This window comes from Microcebus murinus, chromosome 19 (genome assembly GCF_040939455.1).
Source record: "Microcebus murinus isolate Inina chromosome 19, M.murinus_Inina_mat1.0, whole genome shotgun sequence".
In the NCBI taxonomy this organism is placed as follows: domain Eukaryota; kingdom Metazoa; phylum Chordata; class Mammalia; order Primates; family Cheirogaleidae; genus Microcebus; species Microcebus murinus.
The window spans coordinates 36,877,641-36,904,457 of NC_134122.1; the positions used below are offsets into that span (position 1 = coordinate 36,877,641).

General features: G+C 42.0%; 1 protein-coding gene across 3 annotated transcripts in view; it reads left to right on the forward strand.

The window, feature by feature from the left end:
* Positions 1 to 70: 70 nt before the first annotated feature.
* The window catches only part of PSPH (phosphoserine phosphatase), a 35,334-nt gene continuing 8,587 nt past the window's right edge, over positions 71 to 26,817 (forward strand). Inside the window, exons 1-2 of one of the 3 annotated variants that reach the window (XM_075995397.1) lie at positions 71 to 283; positions 21,245 to 21,372. The gene's annotated coding sequence lies outside the window, so the exon portion shown is untranslated. Of the gene's footprint in view, positions 284 to 16,647; positions 16,911 to 21,244; positions 21,373 to 26,817 lie in introns of those variants that run through there. The other 2 variants (XM_075995396.1, XM_075995395.1) reach the window with 2 other exon arrangements.

The following is a 26,817-nucleotide window of genomic DNA, read 5'->3' on the forward strand; positions in this document are numbered from 1 at the left end:
CCGGCGCTCGTTCATTGGGTCGCAGCCGCACAGCTGCCTGCGGCCCCGCCCCCCCTCGCGCCTTGGCCGCGGCGCCATTGCGCACTGGAGGAGCGTGTCCCGCGGCAGTCTGGGCTCCTGGGCTCGTAGGGTTCCGGTGACGCGTACGGCTTGCTCCCTGCTTTGCTGACCCGGGACCTGAGGACGTAGGCGGGGCGGGGCGAGCGGCCTGCTCGGCGTTAGGCAGGGCCTGCCTGCCCCGCGTGTAGGCCGCGTAGCGCCGCGCATGTCCGCAGCGCATAGGGTGGGCTCCCTCTCTCCCCCACGCGCGCGTTTTGCTCTTGGTTTCTTTTCCTTGCTGCCTTTATCCTTTTCGCTCGAGTTTCCTAGAATGTGACCTGTGATTGACGGTGTACTAGGTGCTGTGGGGGCATAGAATGATTCTGATAACGTCTCTGCCCTAGTATCATGCAGTGTTTTAAGGCCTAGGGAAGATGGGATACAATGCAAAGTTAGAAAGTGCTGGATGCCCTTAGAAAGCTACAGGATTTTTTTTTCTTACTTTGGGAATTCTTGCTAAAAAGCTACAGGATTAATACGATGGGAATTGAGAGGCAAGAATTAGTCCATCCATTGAGCTGAGGTTACTGCTGAGGACTCGGGCCATCAAGGCAGATTTGAAAACTAAAACTTGGTTGGTTGAGTCTTGTCCAGCCTTCTAGAGGACTCCTTTTTAAGATAAAAAATTTCCAAAGATATCTGCAATTGTTTTCTAGTATTCAGTGTCCTATGTATTTGACTGTCAAAAAGCACCTATATGAGTGAATAATAGGACTGCTCATAAAAGACTTGATTAGTTTTGCAGACATTACATGGTGTGCATGCAGATTTATTTTAATTCCTGTTAAAAATGTGTGGGGAGACAATTTAACAGGTAAACAGATGTAGTTTGTGGAATTTCAGGCATCCGCTTACTGGTGCAGTAAAGGAGAGTGGAAAGACTTTGACTCTTCTGAGGTGCAGAATTCAAGGAGACACCAAAAAACTCAGTAATCAAAATCAATAATATTACAATGCAGTATTTTCTTAAACAGTAATACTAATGCAAAGAATTCATGATGAACAAATATTGGAGTTTTGACTCACAACTAATCATACCAGACATTAGACAAATTCAGCAAAACAAAACGATCCACATGATCATTGCAAAGGCAATTAATTTGTATTGTGTTATTCTACTAGTCTCAGTTGTCACACTTTCAAGCAAATTAAAGTTTATGGTTTAATTATTTTCATTGTATGATGTGAAATAGAATAACAAGGGAGTATTGCCTCTGTGTTTCCATAGAACTGGAGAATTTCAGGATGCCTTTTGGAAAATTTCAACCAAAAAGTCTCACTGCATTGTGGGAGCAGATCCATTTCAGTCCATGAATGAAGAAATTGAGGTGGCAGCAGGTGTTTAGCCATTCGATTCAGGAGAGAGTTCAATGAAGAGGAACATTTTAAGGCAAGAAAATTTTTTGAGGCAAGGCAGTGTATTAGAATTCTAGAATCAGTTTGAGTTTCAATTCTAGTTCTGCAATGTTTATTCCAGTATGCGACCTTGGACCAGTTACTTAACTTTTTTGACTCAATTTATAATCTATAAGGTAGGGATAGTGACATCTTGGAGAAAATTAAATGAGATCGCCTACATAGTGTGCTTTGTATTGTGCCAGATATGGAAGGTGTTCAGTAAATTTCTATACTGTGTTTATATAACATAAAGCAATTAACTATATAATTTTCATAGTACCTTCATGTGCAGTGTCTCATTTGATCCTAGTAAGAATCCTTTGAGGTTGATAGGTCAGATATTACTAAACTAGTTTCACAGATGACTAAATGAGGTTAAGTGACCAAAAAACCCCAGTGTTTCATCCTCGACTCCTCCCTTTGCCTCAGTCTCCCATATCCAAATACTCCAAGTGTTTTCACTTTTACTTCCTAAACTATCACCTCTATCCCCTCTATCTTTCTCCATCCCCGTTTTCACCACTGAGATCTAGGCCATTATCTTGTCTTTCTTGGACAACTATAGTAGTGCTCTAAATAGTTACTCTGCATTTATTTCCCATGTTGCTGCTATAGCAATCAAAATAGAAATCTTTATACCACAGCTCTGCTTATAGTCAATTATCCCCAAAATCTTAGGCTGAAATCTAAATGCCTTTATGTACATACACAATTACATCCTGTGCCTGCCTATCCAGGCTCATAACTCTTCTCCCTCCTGTTGTAAACCAGCGGATCAAGGGACTCGGACACCAGAATCCAATCAGCCAAATTAGTTTATTTCTACCTGCACAGGGGCTGTCACCACTCCATGCAAGGAGGGAGAAGCAGCCCCGAACAAAGCCTTTGAGGTTTTCTTGTACCTTTGGGGCTGGCAGCTATGCAAGCGAGCAATCACAGAAGCAGAACTTTGCGGTTAGTCATTAATCAAGCGAACGATGGAAAGGTACATTGAGGGACAAGGGACTTTTCCTGGAACAGGACCTCTCTATTTTTGGGAACAGGCCTCCTCAACTCCCTCTTCCCCCTCCTGGGAACTTCCTCTGGGAACTTTTACTAATAGTTAGAGCAAGACTAACTCCATTTTAGATTTACAGGAGCCATCTTTAGTCTGTCTATCTACTTCACCCCTTATGCTCTGTCATTCTGAACTTTTTACTTCTTAGAAGATTCTAGCTGCCTTACTGCAGCCTGAAACACTTTTCAAGGACCCCTTCTCTCCTACTCTCACTCTAGACCCCCCTTTCTCTCCTCCCCTCCCCTGGTCTCCCATCCCCCCATCCCCATCCAATGGGTATAGAGATAAATAAGATTTTTTTTTTTTTGGAGACAGAGTCTTGCTGGCTAAAGTGAGTACCCCGTGGTGTCAGTTTAGCTCATAGCAACCTCAAACTCCTGGGCTCAAGCAATCCTCCTGCCTCAGCCTCCCGAGTAGCTGGGACTACAGGCATGCACCACCATGCCCTGCTAATTTTTTCTATATATATTAGTTGGCCAATTAATTTCTTTCTATTTATAGTAGAGACGTGGTCTCCCTCTTGTTCAGGCTGGTTTTGAACTCCTGACCTCGAGCAATCTGCCCGCCTCGGATTACAGGCGCGAGCCACTGTGCCCGGCCAATAAGATTCTTAATACTCAAGAAGCATATAGCCTAGTTAGGAAGATAAACATGTAAACAGGTGAATAACAGTAAAGTGTAGTATGTTATATTTGTTTTTATTTATTTTTAAATTTTCTTTATTGTAGAGACAGGATCTTGCTCTATAGCCCAGGCTGGAATGTAGCAATTCTCCTGCCTCAGCCTCCTGAAAGCTGGTACTTACACGTATAGACTACCATGCCCTTTTAATTAAAAAATACATGTATTTATATAGTTTTTTGAAGATGTCTTGCTGTGTTGCCCAGATTGATCTTGAACTCCTGGCCTCCACAGCATTCACTGTAGCCTGGGCAATAAAATGAGACTCTGTCTCAAAAAAAAGAAAAAAATAGGCCGGGCGTGGTGGCTCACGCCTGTAATCCTAGCTCTCTGGGAGGCCGAGGCGGGCGGATTGCTCGAGGTCAGGAGTTCGAAACCAGCCTGAGCAAGAGCGAGACCCCGTTTCTACTATAAATAGAAAGAAATTAATTGGCCAACTAATATATATACAAAAAATTAGCCGGGCATGGTGGCGAATGCCTGTAGTCCCAGCTACTTGGGAGGCTGAGGCAGGAGGATTGCTTGAGCCCAGGAGTTTGAGGTTGCTGTGAGCTAGGCTGACACCACGGCACTCACTCTAGCCTGGGCAACAAAGCGAGACTCTGTCTCAAAAAAAAAAAGAAAAAAATAAAGAAAGAAAGAAAGAAAAATGAAAAATCAACTGTAATTTCACCACCCAGAGATAGTCACTGTCAAAATATTTTGATGAGGCCGGGCGTGGTGGCTCATGCCTGTAAATCTAGCACTCTGGGAGGCCGAGGCGGGTGGATTGCTCGAGGTCAGGAGTTCAAAACCAGCCTGAGCAAGAGCGAGACCCCGTCTCTAATATAAATAGAAAGAAATTAATTGGCCAACTAATATATATAGAAAAAATCAGCCTGGCATGGTGGCGCATGCCTGTAGTCCCAGCTACTTGGGAGGCTGAGGCAGCAGGATTGCTTGAGCCCAGGAGTTTGAGGTTGCTGTGAGCTAGGCTGACGCCATGGCACTCACTCCAGCCTGGGCAACAAAGCGAGACTCTGTCTCAAAAAAAAAAAAAAAATATTTTGGTGTATATCTTTCTAGTCCTTCATTGATGTATATTTGGGGGGATTTAATAAAATGAGGCATTAGACATACTTTTTATATCTTCATGTGTATACTCTTTGCCCCACTTTTTATGGATATATAAATCTGGGGAGATCTGCAAAAATCAGAATATTCTAAACTTTTTAAATATAGTATGACTATTTTGATGCATATCCTCTGCCCTTTCTTATAGAGATGCCTGGGGAATGGTTACAAAAATGAGAACATATACTATTATATACACTATTTAGAACATTTTCCCTTATGAAGAAGACCTGTTTATGTATTTAATATGCTTTCATCACTTTCTGCATGGACTTTTCAACACCCTTATTTCTGTCTGATTTCCCTATCCTCAGTCTTCTCCCCAGTATATCTTCCATTCCATCTCCACAGTGAATTTCATCACTAGGTTCTCTGGGTTCCCACTGCTAAAAGGCTTAGATCCAGATTTCTTAAACAGGAAACAAGGCCAAACAGGACAATCTATTTCTCCAGATTTGTCTCTTGCAGTCTTCTTCCCTCCATCCTAAGTATCCATCTTTCTCTAGACATGCCAGGTCCTTTCATTCTCTGCCTAGAGTTACTCTTCTAAGCCCTCTTCCCCTGCAACGTATCTATATATCTTAAAATCTCATTCAAAACTTACCTCCTCCAAGAAGCCTTTCCTGATGCTCAGATAAGAGTTAATAGCTTTGTGTTCACAGTATTTCATTCATTTCTTAAATACAACATTGGCCAGGTACAGGGGCTCATGCCTGTAATCTTAGCATTTTGGGAGGCTGAGGAGGGAGGATTGCTTGAGCCCAGGAGTTTGAGGTTGCTGTGAGCTGATGCCATGGCACTCACTCTAGCCTAGGCAACAAAGCAAGACTCTGTCTCAAAAAAAAAGAAATAATAATATATTTTTGAGGTTTTCCTTTTCATTTTAATCTTTTTTTTTTTTTTTTTTTTTTTTGAGACAGAGTCTCGCTTTGTTGTCCAGGCTAGAGTGAGTGCCGTGGCGTCAGCCTAGCTCACAGCAACCTCAAACTCCTGGGCTCCAGCGATCCTTCTGCCTCAGCCTCCCGAGTAGCTGGGACTACAGGCATGAGCCACCATGCCCGGCTAATTTTTTTTATATATGTATCAGTTGGCCAATTAATTTATTTCTATTTATAGTAGAGACGGGGTCTCGCTCTTGCTCAGGCTGGTTTTGAACTCCTGACTTTGAGCAATCCGCCCGCCTCGGCCTCCCAAGAGCTAGGATTACAGGCGTGAGCCACCGAGCCCGGCCTCATTTTAATCTTTGATTCATTTGAAATTTATTGTCAGATGAGAATCTGTAGTATAATAAAACTACTCATTTCATCTTTATTCCTAGTTCCTAGAACAGACCTCCTAAAACCAATATAATTTCCTGAATGATAGGAGTATCTTTTGGTTATTTATAATAAACCACTTTTGAATATACCTGCTTCTATGCTAATAAGGTGACTCAGGTTGGGGCCCCTAGGTAGCCTCAGGATGGAGGCTACTCAGTAAGAAGGTAAGAACTCTCAGTCTCCTCCCAACACATACCTTCAGGTTGATTTGGGGTTATAAAAGTGCTTGAACAATGAGGTTTGGAGCATTGGTGAACACAATGATGTGCTGCCCTTCCCATCCCATACCTTATCTCATGCATTACTTCCATTTGGCTGTTCCTGAGTTATATCCTTTATAATGAACTGGTCCAAAGTAAGTAAAGTGATTTCCTGAGTTCTGTGAGTCATTCTTGAAAATTATCAAAACTGAGAAAGGGGTGTTGGGACCCCTAAATTTGTATCAAAGGGGAACAAAAGTACAAGCAGCCTGGCTACCTGAGACTTGGCAACTGGTGTCTAAAGTAGGAAAGTCTTGTGGGACTGAAGCCTTAACACATGGGTTCTGAATAACTCCAAATAGTGTCAAAATTAAATTGTTGGATACCTAGATGATGTTGGAGAATCTAAGAGTTGGTGTCTGAGAATTGGAGAATTAATTATTGATGTTTAGAAAAAAACTCACACAGAATTCAATTTTATTTTCTTCCAGAATAATTCATGTTTCCCCAATTAATATGTAATATAATTGTTAGCATATGGTACATTCCCAGATGTATCAGGATCTACTTTGGACTGTGTTCTGTTCCATAGCTCTGTCTATTCAAGTACTAATACCATATTGTTTTATTTACTATAGTTTTACAGTATGTTTCAAAATTTGGTAGAGCTAGACCTCTTCATCAGTCTTTTTCAAAATATTTTTGCCAATTTTTACATTTGTTTTTCTTTCCAGATGAATGATACAATTATCTAGTTTAAAAAAAATCTGTTGGTATTTTTATCATAGATTGCTTAAAAATATTGTAAGCTTGTACTACTTTTTTTAGTAAAACACATGTTTTAATAGGTGGAATATTCCAAATTAAAGCAGTGATAGTGGAGATAGCAAAAGGCCAGAGGTGAGAAACATTTCTGACATAAAATCGACAGAATTCCTAAACACGTGCTGCATGGTTACCATTTCTAGTCTCAGAGTCTGGAAGGGTCAAGGCAATTCTAAAAACGGTACAGGTTTGCAATAGGGAAGTGGAGTGATAGTATTGATTTGGGGTAATTATTATTTTTGTTGTTGATCATTCACTCCCTGAGGGTCTACTTTGTGTCAGAGTACCATGATTGGGGTAAACATGCACAGGTAAAGAGAAGGACTTTGCCTTCAGAATTCTCAGTCTGTTATAGAGACAAACATGATATACATAGTATACACAGGGTACACAAGAGCTATAATGGAGATATAGTCTCAGTGCCAGGCTACTAAGGAAGACTTCCTGAAACAATTTTTTTCATTAAGAACTTTTTATTTTCTTACTATAAAAATACCATACTCATTTGGAAAAAGTAGCAAAAACAAATATTTTTAAAATAAATTACTAATCTCATCACCCAGAGATAACCAGGTAATAATTTTATGTGTCAACTTGGCTGGGCTAAGTGTGCAGGTATTTGTTTCTGTGAGAGTGTTTCTTGGATGAGATTAACATTTAAATCAGTGGACTTGGAATAAAGCAGAGTACCCTCCACAATGTGGGTGGGCCTCATTTAATCAGTTAAAGGCCTTAATGGAACAAAGACTGACCTCCCACCAGCAAGAAGAAATTCTACCAGCAGATTGTCTTTGGCCTCAACCTTAATTCTTTCCTGGGTCTCCAGCCTGCCAGCCCTCCCTGCAGATTTTGGATACAGCTCCATTATCAATCACGTGAGCCAATTCCTTAAAGTCTCTCTCTCTTTCTCTCTCTGCACCTCTTACTGGCTTTATTTCTCTGGAGAATCCTGGCTAAGATGTATTTTGGTACTGAGAATGGCTCTAGAGAGACAATCTTAATGATGAACTTTCTGAGTTGGGTTCTGAGGCTTCTGGAATTGGCTGTCCAATTTGACTAGATTTAAAGCTACTAACAACTATGTTTCCAGTAGTAAAGAGAGAATTGATAGTCAGTGGCATGATGTGGTAATAGAAATGTGCACAATATCACCAGTGGACATTCCTAAGCAAATGTGTAAGAGACAAGGATCTGGGTGACCATGTACATGATACCTTTGAACATTTTTGTCAAACTATAATAAGTATAATAAAATTGGCTGGTTGTTCCTCAAATCAAAGGACTAAGTGGGGAAAAAAAAGGATGAGCTCAGGGATTCAAATTCCCAGCTCAAGTGTTGTATATAAATGACCTGTAAGCTTCTATGTCTGCCCTGAAAGAGCCCCTTATCTCCTGCAGAGCTGAGATTACTGAAAACCCAACCCAGAGTCTCATCCTATGAGTGGCCAAATTACGATACAAATTGAACTCTGAGCCTTGCAGGGTGTCTTTTATGTTAAAATCAGGGCTTTGACTGAAAGGAATGGGATCCTGAACTTTGGGATGGGGGTATGTAGGAAGCCTCTGATGAAGCTGGGGACATTGAGCCCCCAAATGCTGGTGAGTTTTCCTTGCTAATAAAAGTAGTCTGTCCACCCCCATCTGAGGAAATTTACCTTACATTGTCTAAGGAAATTCTAGTAGCCTCCTTTTTTTTTTTTTTTTTTTTGAGACAGAGTCTCTCTGTTGCCTGGGCTAGAGTGCCATGGCGTCAGCCTAGTTCACAGCAACCTCCAACTCCTGGGCTCAAGCGATCCTCCTGCCTCTCAAGTAGCTGGGACTACAGGCATGTGCCACCAGGCCTGGCTAATTTTTTCTACATATTTTTAGTTGGCCAATTAATTTCTTTCTATTTTTAGTAGAGATGGGGTCTCGCTCTTGCTCAGGCTGGTTTTGAACTCCTGATCTTGAGCAATCCTCCCACCTCGGCCTCCCAGAGTGCTAGGATTGCAGGCGTGAGCCACTGCGTCCCGCCTAGTAGCCTTCCTTGAGGGGGTTTCCTTGCTAGACACTGCTGATTCTTCTCAGGGCCCCCCCACACACACACACACACTTTTTCTTCTGGAACTATTATTAGATCAACGTCCCAGCAGGCCCTGAAGGCACAAGTAAGTTACATGAAGGGGCCCAAATGCCCATGGTTCCCACTCTTGCTATGCTACCTTCTCTCTCCCAGCCTGTACCTATGGCCTCATGGGGAGTTCCCTGCAATCACGTGACAGAGGAAGAGAAGACTCAGGCTTGGTTTACAGATGGTTCTGCTTGACATGCAGGCACCCCCTGAAGGTGGACAGCTGTGGTACTACAACTCTTTTCTGGGTTATGCCTGAAGGACAGTGCTGAAGGGAAACCCTTCCAGTGGGCAGAACTTTGAGCAGTGCACCTGGTTGTTCATTTTGCTTGGAAGGAGAAAGAACAATTATTAATGCATAGCAGTTCATGAGCTATGGCCAGTGGTTTGGCTGGATGGTCAATGCTATGGAAAGAAAAGTGGTGATGAGAAAGAAGTATGTGGATAGGCCTCTCTGAATGGGTAGAAAATGTGAAGATATTTATGTCCCCCTGTGAATGCTTAGTGAAGAGTGACCTCAGCACAGGATTTTAATAATCAAGTGGATAAGATGACCCATTCTGTGGATACCAGGCAGCCTCTTTTCCTAGCCTTCCCTGTTATCACCTAGTGGACTCATGAAAAAGTGGCCCATGGTAGTAGGGATGGAGGTGATGCAGGGGCTCAGCAACATGGACTTACACTCACTAAGGCCACTCTGGCTGCAGCCAGCACTGAGTGCCCATTCTGCCAGCAGTAGAGAATAACCCTGAGCCACTGATATGGCACCATTCTCCAGGATGATCGCCCAGCTACTTGTCTGTAGTATGATTACATTGGACTGCTTCCATCATGAAAGGGGCAACAGTTTGTTCTTATTGTAATAGAGGCTTACTCTGGATATGGATTTGCTTTCCCTTCTTTAGACAGAAGTTTTGCTTCTGCCAAAACTACCAACTGTGGATTTGCAGACTGCCTTATCCACTGTCATGGTATTGCACACTGCATTGCTTCTGATCAAGGGACTCACTTCACAGCAAAAGAAGTGCAGAAGTGGGCTAATGCTCATGGAATTCCCTGGTCTTACCATGTCCCCCACCCCCATGTCCTGAAGCAGCTGGCTTGATAGAATAATGGAATGGCCATTTGAAGACTGCACTATAGTGCTAGCTAGGTAGCAGTAACTTGTAGGGCTGGGGAAGGGGTTTCTAGGAGGGGCTATAATAAGTATCCTCTGAATCAGTGGCAATAGGTGGTACTTTTTCTCCCATAGCCAGAAACATGGGTCCAGGAATCAAAGGGTGGAAATGGGAGTGACACCACTCACTATTGACCTGAGTGCCCCAGTAAGAAAATGTTTGCTACCTTTCTCCATGACCTTATGCTCTGCTGACCTAGAGGTCTTAGTTCCAAAGGAAGGAATGTTTCCACCAACACACACAATATTGATCCCACTGGACTGGAAATTAAGACTGCCGCACAGGCACTTTGAGCTCCTCGTGCCTCTGAATCAACAGGCAAAGAAGGGAGTTACTGTGGTGGCTGGGGTGATTCATCCTGACTACCAAGGGGAAATTAGACTGCTACTCCACAATGGAAGTAAAGGAGTATGTCTGGAAAGCAGGAGTTCCTTTAGGGCATCCCCAAGTATTACCATGACCTGCGATTGAAGTCAATGGAAAACTACAACTATCCAATTCAGGTAGGGCTACTGATGGCCCATGCCCTTCAGGAATGAAGGTTTGGGTCACCCCATCACGTGAACAGCCACAACCAGCTGAGGTGCTTGCAGAGGGCAAAGGGACTATGGACTGGGTAGTGGAAGAAGGTAGTTAGAAATACTAGCTATGACCACATGACCAGTTACAGAAATGAGGACTGTATTTGTCATGAGTCTTTCTTTCTTATTTTGTTATATGTTTGCGTGTCTGTATGTATTAAGCAAATATCTTTGTTTTCTTCCCTCTCTTATCCCTTTATCATAAAGCATAGCATATATTGACTTTATATCATAGTATTTAAGTATTAACATTACATCATAGTATTTAAGTTGCAGGATATCAAGGAGAATAAACATCATCCAAATATTTTGCATCCTCCTGGGGAAAGAGTTAGTGTGCTTTTGCTTGTGTGCAGGATAGTTGGATCATATTAGATGGAAATGTGATCTTATTATTGTCTTTATTTGAAGATGAAGTTTAAGGAGGTGTGTGTGGCTGCCTCATAGACAAGGGGTGGACTTGTGATGGTTAATTTTATGTCAACTTGGCTGGGCCAAAGTGTTCAGATATTTGGCCTAACATTATTCTGGATGTTTCTGTGAAGGTGTTTTTTTGGATGAGATTAACATTTAAATCAAGGTTGACTTTGAGAAAAGCATATTATATTCTATGATGTGAGTGAGCCTTATCCAATCAGTTGAAGGCCATAAAGGAACAAAGACTGACCAGCCTCTAGCAAGAAGGAACTCTGCCAACAGGCTGCGGGTGGACTCAAACTGCAACTCTTCCCTGTGTTTCCATCGTGTTGGCTTACCCTGCTGATTTTGGACTCTACAATTGTGTGAGCCAATTCTTTAAAATAAATTTCTATCTGTACACACACATACCCTGTTGTTTCTGTTTCTCTGGGGAACTCTGACTAATATACCATTGTTAACCACTTATTATCTATGCTGCCAGGCTTTGGATTATGTGTATATATAATATTGATCTTATATACTGTACGTGTTGTTTTGCATTTTTATTTAATATAAAGAATATAAAAGGGTATACAATAGAGATTGTTGGCCCCAACTCCACCCACCCAGTTTCCGCCAACCTTTGGATTACTATTAATACTTTTGCTTCTTATGTATCTTCCCAAAGTTACCTTATGAAAATGTAAACAAATAAGAATATTATCTTCTCCTTTTTCCTTATTAAAAAAGGTAACATACACACTTCTGCCCTTTCTTCACTAACCAATGTATGTATCTTGAAGATCTTTACATATCAGTAAAGTGAATTTTTCTCATATTTTTTACAGTGGCATAATCCATTGCATGAATGAATCATTATTTAACCAGCCTCCTGTTGAATCTAGTTGTTTCCAGTATTTTGCTATTACAAGTCTCCATATGACATTTCACATGTATGTTAGAATATCCATAGGACACATTCTAGTAGTAGAATTAGTAGGTCAGAAGTATATGTATTTGTAAGCCAGGCATGGTGGCATGCGCCTATAGTCCCAGCTACTCAGGAAACTGAGGCGGGAGGATCCCTTGAGGCCAAGAGTTTGAGACTATGGTGAGCTACGATAGCACCGGTGAATAGCCACTGCACCCCAGCAGCCTGGGCAACATAATGAGACCCTGTCTCTAAAAAAACCTTTTTTTTTTTAAGGTATATGCATTTGTCATTTTGATGGGTGTTACCAAATTGTTTTTCTTTAGGATTTTACCATTTTTCACTCTCATAGCACTTATGCAAGTTCTGATTTTCCAGTCTTGACAGCATGATATGTTATTAAATTTTTGTCTTTTGTGTTTTTTGCCAGTTTCATAATGGTATCCTAGTGTAATTTTTCAAACTTTTCATTTTGAAATAATTTCAGACTTAAAAAGAATTTGCAAAAACAGTACAAAGAATTCCCATACTCTTCACACAGGTAATGCTGAGCTGCTGGTTAAAGGATCTTACTTTGAGAAACACTGTTGTAACTATTATTTTCTAGTAAATTCATCTTTGGGGAAGTGTGAGATCAGCCCATTCCCTCCCTCACTTATAAGTTATTTGATCTAGTTTCCTGGTTGCCCAAATGATTCTTTTCTTGTTTTTAAATTTAGTAGTTTTTATTTATATAATCATTACATACAGATTTTGTTCTAATATTTTGGTTATTTTTGGAAATTTCAATTGTGCATGTGTTAGATCACCTTTGTTTATCTTCTATAGCTATTATATTATTTTCCCTCTAATTATTTTATAGTTTGCTTTTCTCATTTTTATCCTTTATATGGTTAATGTATTCATAGTGTCTATTTTTATTTGTGCTCTTTTTAGTTTCATCTTTATTTCTTTGATAGTTTATTTTTTCTCTCCATTTTTTTCCTGGATTTTGTCAGTTTTGTTTCTTCTTCTCCTCTTGTCTTGTTATCTTTTCCCTGAATTCCTACATTTGTATTTTTGTTTTCCTTTATGGAGATAATTCATTAAGTTTGTAAATGTCAGGGCAGAATGTATAACCCCAGTTTCATTTTGTTCTATGGCCATCAGTTTTCTGGTGTCTATTGTCTATCAGCAAGTTTTATTGCTGTTTTCTACCATTTTCATGGTAATTTTGTGTCAAGGATTATATTAGTTTACATAATAGAATGCCATAGATTGATGGCTTAAACAACAGAAATTTATTTTTGGCCGGGCGTGGTGGCTCATGCCTGTAATCCTAGCACTCTGGGAGGCCAAGGCGGGCGGATTGCTCAAGGTCAGAAGTTCAAAACCAGCCTGAGCAAGAGCGAGACCCCGTCTCTACTATAAATAGAAAGAAATTAATTGGGCAACTAATATATATAGAAAAAATTAGCCGGGCATGGTGGCGCATGCCTGTAGTTCCAGCTACTCGGGAGGCTGAGGCAGTAGGATCGCGGAGCCCAGGAATTTGAGGTTGCTGTGAGCTAGGCTGACGCCACAGCACTCAATCTAGCCTGGGCAACAAAGTGAGACTCTGTCTCAAAAAAAAAAAAAAAAAAAAAGATACTCTCTTTTTAAAGTTTCCAATGACAACTTGGGTGTCACAGTGACTGTGAATGTTCAGTGTTGCTGTGAACATTCTTTTTTTTTTTTTTTTTGAGACAGAGTCTCACTTTGTTGCCCAGGCTAGATTGAGTGCCGTGGTGTCAGCCTGGCTCACAGCAACCTCAATCTCCGGGGCTCAGTGATCCTACTGCCTCAGCCTCCCGAGTAGCTGGGACTACAGGCGTGCGCCATGCCCGGCTAATTTTTTGTATATATATTTTTAGTTGGTCAATTAATTTATTTCTATTTTTGGTAGAGACGGGGTCTCGCTCGGGTTGGTTTTGAACTCCTGACCTTGAGCAATCCACCCGCCTCGGCCTCCCAAAGTGCTAGGATTACAGGCGTGAGCCACCATGCCCAGCCTCTGTGAACATTCTTATGCGTGACACCTGCTACTCATACGAAAGTTCTTTCTGAGTGCATTCCTCAGAATTGCTAGGTCATAAAAGCAAACGTGCATGTTCAATGTTATTGAACAATACGATATTGTTTTCTAGACTGATTGTTCCAATTCACTATATTTTAGAAGACTGTTTTATTAGCACTAAATGATTTAAATGGAGTACATGATTCTAACCTAATTAATCATTAGAAAATTTGTTAGCTTACAAAAATGTGATCTATAGAAAATTGTTCGGGACAATAGTTATTATCTGTATTACCTTTTATTTTTATTTTTTTTTTATTTTTTATTTTTTTGAGACAGAGTCTTGCTTTGTTGTCCAGGCTAGAGTGAGTGCCGTGGCGTCAGTCTAGCTCACAGCAACCTCAAACTCCTGGGCTCAAGCGATCCTACTGCCTCAGCCTCCCGAGTAGCTGGGACTACAGGCATGTGCCACCATGCCCGGCTAATTATATATATATATATATCAGTTGGCCAATTAATTTCTTTCTATTTATAGTAGAGATGGGGTCTTGCTCTTGCTCAGGCTGGTTTTGAACTCCTGACCTTGAGCAATCCGCCCGCCTCGGCCTCCCAGAGAGCTAGGATTACAGGCGTGAGCCACCGCGCCCGGCCTACCTTTTATTTTTAATGGCATATCATTTCCATATACCTGTATTACTTTTTACTAACCACTTGTGATTGAAACCTTGCAAAATAATTTGCTGGGCTGTGCGCGGTGGCTCGCGCCTGTAATCCTAGCACTCTGGGAGGCCGAGGTGGGCGGATCCTTTAAGTTAAGGAGTTCCAGACCAGCCTGAGCAAGAGCGAGACCCCGTCTCTACTAAAAGTAGAAATAAATTAATTGGCCAACTAAAAATATATAGAAAAAAATTAGCCGGGCATGGTGGTGCATGCCTGTAGTACCAGTTATTCAGGAGGCTGAGGCAGAAGGATTGCTTGAGTCCAGGAATTTGAGGTTGCTGTGAGCTAGGCTGACACCACGGCACTCTAGCCCAGGCAACAGAGTGAGACTCTGTCTCAAAAAATAATAAAAATTTTAAAATTTGCTAATATTTTTATTATGACTTCATTATATTGTATTGTATTTGATTCATGTGTGCTACTTAACATTATTCCATCAAGAACAACAATGAAACATATTTTAATCTGTTTATACAGTTATGCTTTGTCTGGCAAAATTACTTCCTAATTGTTATATGTATATTTGACCACTTAGTTTCTTCTGGACAATTATTTTTTTTTAAAATATGGTAATGTGCTCTAGGTGATGGGGCCTGCAACACTGCCAACTCGTGCCCACAAGCATTAGTTTAAGTGTGAGTGTGAGGTGGATACCAGGGCTATGAATGGCTGACAGATTTTATTCAATGTTTTATATGAATTTTATTTAATATTCAATATCTATGAAATATGAATAACAGCATAAATTAACTCTAGTCATTCACATGTATTGTACTTGAGTTTCTTTTCCCTTTGAAATAAATTCTCAATTACCACTGACACTTAGATACAAACATATGGTGTTTAACATCTTATTTCCTGTTGGGTGCTGTGGCTCACCCCTGCAGTCCCAGCACTTTTGGAGGCTGAGGCTGGAGGATCGCTTGAGGCCAAGAGTTTGAGACCAGCCTGGGCAACATAGAGAGACCCCTTCTCTACAAAAAATAATAATTAAAAAAATCTTGTTTTCTTTATTATACTTATTTCAAAATCACTAGAAAACATATTCACGTTCTTGATTAGATTATTTCAGATCCCTTATTTTGCCTTCCCTCCCCTTCATTAATTGTAGAATATTTTTACCTCATTATTTAAAAACATCAGAATTCATCCTCTACATCCATCATCAGAAGCATCTCTGGTGGGCCTGGGGGAAATTAAACTGGGCATCTCAAACCTGCAACCATTTTCTTACTAATAAAATCTGGGAATATTGAACTTAAAAGGTACATCCAAGTAAAGGACATCAGGGCTCTTGTTACTAAATAGAGTTGTGTTTTGAGGGGTTCTCTAGCTAAAGGTGAGGGATGCTGCGACCAGGTGTTCTGCCCCAGCACTTGTGTCCTCTGTGCTCGGGTCACCAGCTTAGAGGGAGGCTGGAGCGGGGACTGTCAGCGTCTGAGGTCTCAGGCTGTGTTTTAGGGTGGACCACAATGCCCGGCTCCAGCCAGCTGCGCCCAGGGGTAAATGTTTGGGGGCAACACCCCTTATTTGCTGTAGTCAACATAAAAGGAACTAGGCGAATGATACCTAGAAGAAAAAATTTTAAAACAAGAAAGAAAAAGGAGCTAAGACGTATTTTGTCAATCATGGTTTTCCGTATTTTAGTTGCGATTATATGCAGATTTTGAAGTTCCTTTGGGACCAGCGTTCCTACGCGGGCATAAAGCCAAACGTGGATTTCAGAAAAGGGCCCCAAGGGACTTGGGGCTTTCATTAATTGCAAAATCAGCGCAGAGGTCCCTTCCTGTTTCTTCACGTACCCCTATCCCAAGTGGTGGCGGCAGCGCGGAGCGGCTTCTCAAGTTCGGGGAGCTCTTCTGTGCGTCCCGCGCGAAGTGGACGCGCCGCGGGTCTCGGCTTTGCACCGGGACGCGCCTCGGGGTCCGCAGGCCTCGAGCCCCCGGAGTCGGGGGAGGGGGCAGGGGGAGGGGCGGGCTCGGGCCCTCCCCTGGGGGCGGGGCCAAGCTTCCTCCCCACCCGGCTTTGCGGAGCCGAGACCTGGCGTCTCCAGCTTAGGAGAGCACATGCAGAGCTGCTCGGAAGCCGTCCCACTTATCGGCAGATCTCCCGAGAGGGCTCGGTGACGGCTCTGCCTGTCTGCGCAGGTCGCCTCGCGCGGGACTCCGGGCCTGAACCGCCGAGCCAGCCGGCCCGGCCCGCGGAGGTTGCAGCCGCGGGAGCGCGGGAGGCGGCGGCGGCCCAGGAAGGAGCTGCGGCGCCGGGTGAGTCCCGGCACGTCCTCTCCCTGTGTGCCCAGCTCTCTGACTTACCCGTCTTGCCTTTTCCTGGTCCAGCACCTCTCTGATTCTGTATTTATTTTTTCTTAATCAGCATAGGCAAATTGTTTCCTGGGCTTTCAAGACTGGCTTTTCACTAATTTGATTTTTGGGTAGCTTCACTTGTCTTGCCCCGCAGCTGCCTGTTACCAAACAGCGTGAATGAATGATGCAATCCTGCATAGGAGAATCTGCAGTGCAAAATTAGGAAAATCCTTGAAATTTGCAGTTGAAAGTTGTCTGACTTTGTCATCTTCTTTCCCATTAGAATTGGAATTTTAAGTGAGTACTTACCAGATAGATGGTTATAAAGATACGACTTCAAGTTGGGAATTAAATAAATAATGCTTTCATTCATTAAAGTTGTTTACTATATTTTCTTTTTTAAATCTTTATAGATTTAGGGGGTGCAAGTGCATTTTGTTGCATGGATGTATTGCGTAGTGGGGAAGCCTGGGCTTTGCGTGTGGCCGTCACCCAAGTAGTGCACCTTGTACCCATTTAGTAGTTTCTCCTCCCGCACCCTCTTCCACCCTGCCACCCTTTTTGGGTCTCCAGTGTCTATTATGCCATTCTCCATGTCCACGTTTGCACATTATTTAGCTCCCACTTGTGAGAGCATGGGGTATTTGACTTTCTGTTTTTGAGTTGTTTCATTTGAGAGAATGGCCTTCAGTTCCATCCATGTTGCTGCAAAAGACATGATTTCTTTCTTTTTTGTGGCTGAGTAGTATTCTCTGTGTGTGTGTGTATGTGTATGTGTGCGTGCGTATATGTATGTATACACACACACACACCACCGTTTCTTTATCCAGTTACCTGTTGATGGACACTTAGGTTGATTCCATATCTTTGTCTTGGGAATAGTGCTGTGATAAATGCAGGAGTACAGGTATCTTTTTGATATAATGAGTTCTTTTCCTTTGAATAGATACCCAGTGTTTACTATATTTTCTTTGTATGTGATTTGCATATTATAGTTGCTCTTTGAATAGTTGATGACTGGTATTGGACTGAGGATCAGGCAAGAAAATTATAAAATCCAAGATTTCTGTATTTTATTACAACAGACAGGCAGGTTTTCAATATAATGATCATAGTCCTGCCACTTTTATGTTGGTGAAACAAAGTAGTCAGGATTTTGAAAATTTTCAAATTTGATACATGACTAACAACTTTGTAAACCCGGTGTTTTATTGATATACAATTTAATGCAATAGAGTGTACCCAGTTTAAGGGCACATTTTGATGAATTTGAACAAATGTATACACACTTGTAATTGCCACCACAATAAAACCTTTCCATCACTCCTAAAAGTTTCCCAGGGCATCTCCAGTCAGCTTGCCACCTCTACCCCTAGTCCTGCTGATCTGACCTTTGTCATTATGGCATTTGTATTTTCTTTTTTTTCTTTTTTTTTTTTTTTGAGACAGAGTCTCACTTTGTCGCCCAGGCTAGAGTGAGTGCTGTGGCGTCTGCCTAGCTCACAGCAACCTCAAACTCCTGGGCTCAAGCCATCCTTCTGCCTCAGCCTCCCAAGTAGCTGGGACTACAGGCATGTGCCACCATGCCCGGCTAATTTTTTCTATATATATTAGTTGGCCAATTAATTTCTTTCTATTTATAGTAGAGACGGGGTCTCGCTCTTGCTCAGGCTGGTTTCGAACTCCTGACCTCGAGCGATCCGCCCGCCTCCGCCTCCCAGAGAGCTAGGATTACAGGCGTGAGCCACCGCGCCTGGCCTGTATTTTCTAGGGTTTCATATAAATGGTACATATAATATGTACTCTTTTGTGCCTGGCTTCTTTTGGTCAGTATAATGTTTTTATATTTATCTTTGTTGTAGCATGTATCAGTAATTCATTCCTTTCTATTCCTGAGTAGTGTTCTATTGTAGGGATGTACCACAATTCGTTTATCCATTTATCTCTTGGTGTTCATTTGGGTTGTTTCCAGTTTGCGGTAATCACAAATAAATCTGCCATGCATATGTTTTCATTTCTCTTGGATAAATCTCCAAGAGTGGGATTGCTGGGTCTTATGGTAAGTATATATGTTTCTTTATAAGAAACTACCAAACTGTTTTCCAAAATGGTTATACCATTTTACATAGCCACCAGCAATATACAAGAGTTATAATTGTTCCACGTCTTCACCAATACTTGGTATTGTCACTCTTTTAATTTTAGTCATCCTTTTGAGTTTGTTTACATATCTTCTTTTTCGAAATATCTATTCAAATCATTTAATCATTTTTAATGGGTTGTTTGTCTTACCGAGTTGTAAGAATTCTTTTTTTTAAATTTTTCTCTTTTTTTTATTCTTTTTTAGCTTTTTTCAGCTCATTATATCAAAAGGTGAAGAATTCTTAGCCGGGCGCGGTGGCTCACGCCTGTAATCCTAGCACTCTGGGAGGCTGAGGCGGGCAGATTGCTCGAGGTCAGGAGTTCGAAACCAGCCTGAGCAAGAGCAAGACCCTGTCTCTACTATAAATAGAAAGAAATTAATTGGCCAACTAATATATATATAAAATTAGCTGGGCATGGTGGCGCATGCCTGTAGTCCCAGCTACTCGGGAGGCTGAGGCAGAAGGATTGCTTGAGCCCAGGAGTTTGAGGTTGCTATGAGCTAGGCTGACGCCACAGCACTCACTCTAGCCTGGTCAACAAGCGAGACTCTGTCTCAAAAAAAAAAAAAAAAAAGCTTTATATATTCTGAATACAAGTCCTTTGTCAGATACATGTATTATAAATATTTTCTCCCATTCTGTGGCTTGTCTTTTCTTCCTTTTTTCTTTAATGGTGTGTTTTGAAGAACAGAAGTTTTTAAATTTTTTTTTTTTTTTTGAGACAGTCTCACTTTGTTGTCCAGGCTAGAGTGAGTGCTGTGGCATCAGCCTAGCTCACAGCAACCTCAAACTCCTGGGCTCAAGCAATCCTGCTGCCTCAGCCTTCCGAGTAGCTGGGACTACAGGCATGCACCACCATGCCTGGCTAATTTTTTCTATATATATTAGTTGGCCAATTAATTTCTTTCTATTTATAGTGGAGACGGGGTCTCACTCTTGCTCAGGCTGGTTTCGAACTCCTGACCTCTAGCAATCCACCCGCCTCAGCCTCCCAGAGTGCTAGGATTACAGGCGTGAGTCACCGAGCCTGGCAGAAGTTTTTAATTTTGATAGAGTCAAATCTGTCATTTTTGCTTTTATCATTCATGCTTTTTGTGTTTTATTTAAGAAATTTTTGTCTCCCTCAAGGTTTTGTGTTAGCTATATATTGCTGTATAACAAATTAGCCCAACATTCAGCAGCTTAAAACAACAAACATTTATTTTGTTTTTGACATAGTTTCTGTGGGTCAAAAATCTGGAAGCAGCTAAACTGAGTGGTTCTGGCTTGGTCTCTTAGAGGTTGCAGTTGGGCCAAGGCCAACTCATCTGAATGCTTTATTGGGGGAGGATTGTTGAACTGGGGGCCTCAGTTCCCCATTGGCCGTTGGCTGGAGACCTCTCAGTGCTTGGCACGTGGGCCTCTCCATAGGGCAGCTCACAGCATAGCAGTTGCCTTCCCTCAGAGCAAGAGAGGTGGTGGTGGTGGCAGGGGACATGAATGACTTTAAAAAAAAGTCACTAATTTCAGCCCACGTCAAGGGGAGGGTAATACAGGAGGTAGGTCCACTGGGGGCCATTAGAGAGGCTACCAACCACAGTTGAGAAATTTTTCTCTTTTGTTTTAGAAGCTTTCTAGTTTTAGCTTTTGTGTTTAGGTCTGTGATTCATTTGAGTTAATGTTTGGTATTGGATGGTAGGCCAGGGAGGAATGTAAATTTCAAGATTTCTGTATTTTATTAAAACTTCCAGGTAGGATTTCAACATAGTAATGATCACAGTCCTGCCATTTTCATGTTAGTGAAACAAAAGAGAAGGGACTTCTTAAATTGTCACATGATTTAATACATGCCCAATTAAAAGGAAAAAGTCAAGTAGCAGTGTTTTCCTTTCCCTTGTCTGTGTACCTGCTAATCAGGTGTAGGCGGTTCCCCGTCAGACCTGAAGCTTTTGCAGAATCAAACCACAGAAATGAATATATTTTCCCTCTGCCACCTTCCCAGTGCTTGAGCAAGGTAGGAGTGAAGCATTTCTCTGAGGATGCAGTCTTAGGAAACTTGAAACTTTACATCTGACCTGTTTTGTGCTAGGAGGGCGACTGAAGCCAGAAGTCTCTCTCTTTCTTGTTATATGTCTACACCTTAATGTTCATTTCCTCATTCTCTCTTTCTAGGCTTTTCTTGCTCTTGCACAATCATTTCTTAAAGAAATCTATAGCCAGAAATTTGTACTGCATTTTTATTCAGGAAAGGACCAGGAGGAGAAGACTGTCGTCTCCTAGGAACCCAGCACTGGAGAAACGTGAGTCCGGTTCATCTTTTGTTGCTGTTAATTTGGCTTATGCATTTGGTTGTTATATGTCTACCAGTCAGCAGTTTACTCTTCACCTGAATAAAAAAAAAATTGCCTGCTGTAACCTAGGTGACATACATAAATCTCGGGTTCCCAGAAGAATGACTTTAAAAAAAATCATAAAATCATAAAATGTATGGTAAGTGCATTGACCAAGGAGAGACCCTATCCCTAGTTACATGGAGACTCTTTTTTTTTTTTTTCATTTTTTTATCTCCAGTATCATGTACCACACCATCCAAATATGGAGGCTCTTTGACTCTCTCTGATTCAGAAGCTTCTCAGAATCTGTTATGCACTGTTTCAGTGCCCAGGGGCCTGAACAGACTTGCCCCTCCTCCCAAAGCCCAATAAGCTTTGTTCTCTCAACTACTCTTGCCCCCCACCACCTTTGTCCTGGCTTTTATCTGTTCTTACACAGGTGAAGACAGCCAAAGGTGAAGGAGGTAAGATGGTCTCAATCGCGGATGACTTGTGAGAGGTGCATAGATGGAGACGTTGGGAGAGAGCTTGTTTGGGCAAGGAGTCTTTTTCCTCTTATCCAAAATCAGGCCTCCTGTGACTGGCCCTGAAGGAAAACTTCCTTTTGTACTTTGGAACTAGGGATGAGAAGGGCTTGTCAGCAGTTGCTTTTTTTATCATTTGGCCCTTTGGTTGCCCAAGAGGGACAGCTGGAGGCCAGCCAGGCAGGAGTCCTGTTCTGAGCTGCAGAAGGCAGTGGCTGGGCCTGGGCCTGAGGACTGCTATGTGTGAGCATAGACCCCCCCCACCAGGATTTCTTCCACACCAAGCCCTGTCCCCTCCCTCCCCCCAAGAGCCAGATGTGAAGAATCCAGAGTCCATTCCCCAGCAACGGTTTTTCTTTGTGTGAAATTCTAATGTACACAATTTACTTTGAAGCAACTGAGCTTACTCAGCACATTTTCCCCCCCTATGGCCTTGAGAACTTTGAATATGCATGAATTTTGAGTCACTCTTGGCAGAGACAATGAAGAAAAGAAGGAATCGGAAGTGAACAAGGCTGCAGAGGATTTCATAGTGCAGGTTGGGAAGAGCTACAGGAAGCTTAGGTCGAGTTTGCTCTGCAGCTCAATCAAGTAGGGAGGGAGTTGAAACCCTTGTAATCCGAGGGGGTGGAGGGCACATCCCCTGGCATGAGCATTTCATGGGCAGAATTAAGGTGATATAATCCAGCTCAGCCTCCCATGGAGGGTGTGGGGAAAAATTCAGCCTTCCAAGTAAATTCAATGTAAGACTTGTCTCAAGCACCCTATTTTCTCTGTCTCTGGGAACACATTGCAACCCAGGAGGTAGGTGTCAATGATTCTGAACCATAAGTCAGGACCAGTGTTCAGCTGGGATGTGGAAATCAATCCTTGCTCTACTGGGGGAAATATATATTTCCTTTTATATTTGAAGCTGATGGTCTTGTTGAAGCTATTGCTGGTACCTATGGTTGGAAAAAACGTGCACAATAATGATTTCTCTGATTATCTCAACAAGATTGGGAGGCTTTTGAAGACAGTGCCCATTTGTTTCTCTTTTAGGTCTTGTGCCGGGGTCTGGTGACCGACTGGCTTTGTCTTCTTACTAGGTCTGAGGCTCGGGGGGCCTGTCAGTCATTCTCAGGAGTATTGCCCATTCTTAGTTAGGTTGTGTTGCCTCATGCATATTCTCATGCACATTAAAATGTTCTGTAGCCTATCTCATTTATCTCATTTTAGCTCCTCTGACATCCTGTGTTTGTTCCTGGCTTCCTCTCTACTTCCCTATGGCTCATCCTCCATGCTCAGCAGAACTGCATTGCATTAAGCTCTGGTTCTCTGCTGATAGACCTGCTGTCTCCTAGGCCTTTATAGTAAGCTCACCCCACCCCCCCGGCCATGTCATATGAATTAGGTTGATTCCTCCTGGACCAGGGCCAAAGGGGTGGCTTGCAAGCCACAGAGAAAGTAGGATATGGAGCTGCCTAGAGTTCTCTGGCTTGATGGGAACTTGACTGTTTATGAAAACTATATCTATCTGCTGGTCTCCCAAAGAAAGTACAGACTTTCTTTTTTCACTGTTAGTGAATCATCACCCATATTGTGTTGTCCAGCTGGCAGAACTTTGGCCCAAATTCTTGATGAAAATCTTTGCCATTTCCTGGGGTCCACTTTAGGTTCTTATAGATGCTTAATCTTATTTAGTTCTGCTTAATTTATGTACCTTTTCTTCTATGTTGTCTCTGTGCATTTGAGATCCAAGTTTTAGCTCTCTTAACATTTACCTAGTTAGCTCTGTGACTTTGGGTAAAGCTAATACAGAAGAATATACTTCCTTATATACCTGTATTAGTATCTTAATATTGTTTCTACAGAAAAGCATGGGACCAGACCCAGATAATAGTTTTTTTGTTTTGTTTTTTTTAAAAGAGACATGGTCTTTCCTCTGTTGCCCAGGCTGGAGTGCAGTGGTGTGATCATAGCGCACTGCATCCTCTAGTTCCTGGCTTCAATCTATCCTCCTGCCTCAGCCTCCTGAGTAGCTTGGACTACAGACTACAACCACAACCAGGCCTGGCTAATTTTTCTTATTTTTTTATTTTTTTAGAGATGGGGTCTCACTGTGTTGCCCAGGCTGATCTCAAATTCCTGGGCTCAAAAAATGCTCCTGCCTCAGCCTCCAGAATTGCAGGGATTACAGGCATGAGCCACTGTACTTGGCTCCCAGATGATGGTTTTGAGGTTTCTTCTAACTTTAGAATATATGATGCTGATTCTGTCTCATGGATATAGTCATCCTTGCTGGTTAAGGATTTTAATTTTAGACTAATAGCATACAAAGTTGGAATTGTTTTATTGTATTATTCCTTGTTGAGTTCTCAGTAACTGTTTGCATTCAACTTTACTGAATTCATGAAACATTTAACTAGATGCAGAGATGTAAAGATAATTCATCCAGTTAAAGGAGCTGCCCTGAAGGAGTTTACTTCTAGGAGAGGAGTGGGATTAATTCTCTGGGTGGGGTAGGGAGGAAATAGTAAGTATAGGGGAGGTCATTTGATCTGCACCTTGAAGAATAAATAAGAATTTCCCTGTGACATGGGGAATGTAGTGATTCGAGGCAGAGGGAACAGCATTTGCAAAGGCATAAAGAGGTAAAAATATGACATATATAAGGAACAAGTCCTTTGTATTCCTTGAGCATAAGTTGTGTGTGTGTGTGTGTGTGTCTATGTATTTGTGGGGGAGAAGAGCAGTAGAGAATGAAGTTGGTGAAATACATAGGAGCAAATCATGAAAGGCGTAAACAAATTGAATAATAGAGACATGATGCTAATGATGAGGAATGAATTAGCAAGGGCATCATCACAAGGTCATATCAGATCTTAACCTATGGTTAAGTCTTAACCTGATCTGATTCTGGAATAGTTTATGATTACTTAGCAGTCAAACCTGAATATAGGCAGGTACAGTAGTATAGTTAAAATTAAAATGCAAATGACCATGTTAAAGAAAAGTACCTTTTAGAAATATATACTGAAAATTTTTTTAAAAAATGTCTTTTTGGTAGAGATGGGGTCTTGTTATGTTGCTCAGGCTGGTCTCGAACTCCTGAGCTCAAGCCATCCTTCTGCCTTGGCCTACCTGAGTGCTAGGATTATAGGCGTGACCCACTGTGCCAGGCCTATGAATTTCATATTTTTTTTTTTTTTTGAGACATAGTCTCACTGTGTTGCCTAGGCTAGAGTGCCGTGGCGTCAGCCTACCTCACAGCAACCTCAAACTCCTGGCTCAAACGATCGATCCTCCTGCCTCAGCCTCCCGAGTAGCTGGGACTACAGGCATGTGCCATCACACCTAGCTAATTTTTTCTATATATTTGTAGTTGGCCAATTAATTTGTTTCTATTTTTAGTAGAGACAGGGTCTCACTCTTGCTCAGGCTGGTCTCCAACTCCTGACCTTGAGCAATCCACCCGCCTCGGCCTCCCAGAGTGCTAGGATGAATTTCATAAATTAAGAACAGGTCTACAGAAAGTATTGTAGAGGTTCTGGGGGGAAATTATTTCCAACTGAAGGGAATCAGGGAAGATTTTATGGTGAAGATGATATTTGAGCTTTATTCATGTACTTAATTTGACAAATACTATGGAGCCCTAATATGTGCCAGGTACTGTTCTCAGCTCTAAGGACCAGGCAGCAAGGGAGCTCAGCCTCAAAGAGGGGACAATACGTGAACCTGGGAAGCCAGTCCTCTACATTGAGAGATCAACTTGAACAAGAGCATGGTGGTAGGAGACAAAATAGGTTTTAGAAGAGCAGTAGCATACGTGTTTAGTATTCACATATTTCTTACAGTTTTCTGTTGAATGGAAACTTCATTTACCCTTAGGTTGATAATGTTAGTGCATAGTATAAAATTATACCCTAACTGGATTCATTAATTTACCCTCTTTCCCCTTTTTAGTGAATCTCCAGAGAACTCACTTCTCCTATTTGGAGCAGTCTCTTGTAAGGGCTCAAAACACAGATTGGCAATTTTTTTCTATAAAGGGCCAGATAATAAATATGTTAGGCTTTACAGTCCCTATAGTCTCAGCTGTTGAAATGCAAAAGCAGCTATAGACACATAAACAGATGAACACAGTTGTGTTCCAATAAAGATTTATTGATGGACACTGCAATTTGAATTTTATGTAATTTTTAACATGTCACCAAATATTATTCTATTTTTCCCCCAACTTTTTTTTTTTTTTTTTTTTTTTTTGAGACAGAGTCTCACTTTGTTGTCCAGGCTAGAGTGAGTGCCGTGGCGTCAGCCTAGCTCACAGCAACCTCAAACTCCTGGGCTCAAGCGATCCTCCTGCCTCAGCCTCCCGAGTAGCTGGGACTACAGGCATGCGCCACCATGCCCGGCTAATTTTTTTTTTTTTTTTTTTTTTTTTTTGAGACAGAGTCTCACTTTGTTGCCCAGACTAGAGTGAGTGCCGTGGCGTCAGCCTAGCTCACAGCAACCTCAAACTCCTGGGCTCGAGTGATCCTTCTGCCTCAGCCTCCCGGGTAGCTGGGACTACAGGCATGTGCCACCATGCCCGGCTAATTTTTTATATATATATCAGTTGGCCAATTAATTTCTTTCTATTTATAGTAGAGACGGGGTCTCGCTCTTACTCAGGCTGGTTTTGAACTCCTGACCTTGAGCAATCCGCCCGCCTCGGCCTCCCAAGAGCTAGGATTACAGGCGTGAGCCACAGCGCCCGGCCTAATTTTTTTTTTATATATATATCAGTTGGCCAATTAATTTCTTTCTATTTATAGTAGAGACGGGGGTCTCGCTCTTGCTCAGGCTGGTTTTGAACTCCTGACCTTGAGCAATCCGCCCGCCTCGGCCTCCCAAGAGCTAGGATTAC